Source organism: Chenopodium album, chromosome 20 (genome assembly GCF_948465745.1).
Source record: "Chenopodium album chromosome 20, dcCheAlbu1.1, whole genome shotgun sequence".
NCBI classification, from domain to species: domain Eukaryota; kingdom Viridiplantae; phylum Streptophyta; class Magnoliopsida; order Caryophyllales; family Amaranthaceae; genus Chenopodium; species Chenopodium album.
The window spans coordinates 30,751,413-30,752,626 of record NC_137853.1 but is presented as its reverse complement, the minus strand read 5'-3'; the positions used below and the strand labels follow the sequence as shown (position 1 = coordinate 30,752,626).

General features: G+C 31.1%; 1 long non-coding RNA gene across 1 annotated transcript; it reads right to left on the bottom strand.

The window, feature by feature from the left end:
- Window positions 1-215: 215 nt before the first annotated feature.
- LOC145599406 (uncharacterized) lies at window positions 216-874 on the bottom strand. Its single transcript, XR_014103744.1, has 2 exons — window positions 702-874; window positions 216-452 (listed from the first exon to the last, which is right to left on the bottom strand). It is a non-coding gene; the product is annotated as an uncharacterized LOC145599406 (long non-coding RNA).
- Between the last annotated feature and the right edge of the window lie 340 nt (window positions 875-1,214).

Sequence of the window (1,214 nt, the reverse complement as noted above, 5' to 3'; positions counted from 1 at the left end):
TCGGGTTCGGGTTGAAAACCCCTGACCTGAACCTGACTTGTTTAATATTTCGGGTAAGAAAGCTCAACCCGAACCTGATTTTTTATGGTTCGGGTCAACCCGAATTTTACCTAAATTGACCTTATTTTTATTTTATTTTTATTTTTTATTTTTTTTGTTTTTTTATTTTTTATTTTTTATTTTTTTTTTTGCAGTTTTGGCATTGTTAATTCGTATTAGAATCAATTTAATATGGTAATTTCATAGATGTATAAATTCACAAATTACATACGTATAATTTACATACATTTATTCAAAGCAAATAATAAATAAATAATTTACATATATTCTTCTAATGTACAGAACTTCTGAATTTGTGAGCTTCCACTTGAAGTAGCTTAAGATCTGACCCAAATTTCGCACATGCATCAACCTATTACCTTTGGATCTAACTGGCTTCTTCAACAAAGTAGCTTCAAATTACAAATCAAACATAACTATCAAAGAAAAATTTGACAGAACCATATAAAAGAAATTAAATAAAAAATTATATGAACAAGACCGTATAATTTATATCAACAAATCAACAACAATAAAAATTAACAACATAAATTCTAAGCATATTAACAAGAACAACAACAAAATTCTAAAAACAAAACCGTATTTTAGAAAGAAAAAAAAATCAAAAACGTATAAAAGAAAATTCGAAATCAGCAAATTACCTTAATTGAACGTTTAAACCGTGAACGAGAGGAAATCCAAAGATGGAGAGCGACTCACAAAGGATTTTAAGGTTTGAAATCTTGAGAAGGTGAAAGTTGAAGAGAGAGAAAATTGAAATATAAGTGAGAAAGAGCCTAAAACGGCTGAGTGTCTGTGAGGAAAGCCATTTGGTATTTTAGGGTTTAAGATATTATTAGAACTTATATTAGGTTGGGCCGAATTTTTTATTTTTATTTATTTTTTTATTTATTTTTTTTATCCAACTAATACATGTTCGGGTTATCAGGTCACGTTCGGGTTGACCTGACCTGATTTTATCCCGAAAATAATTTCGGGTTAAGTGGGTCATTTTCGGGTTGGAATTTTCAACCTTTACCTAACCCATTTAATTTTCAGGTCGGGTTCGTGTCAACCCATTTAAGTTTTCGGGTCGAAAATCTCAACCCTAATCCGTTATTTTTAGGTCGGGTTTGGGTCGGGTCAGCTTTTGCCAGCCCTAGCGCCGCGTCAGC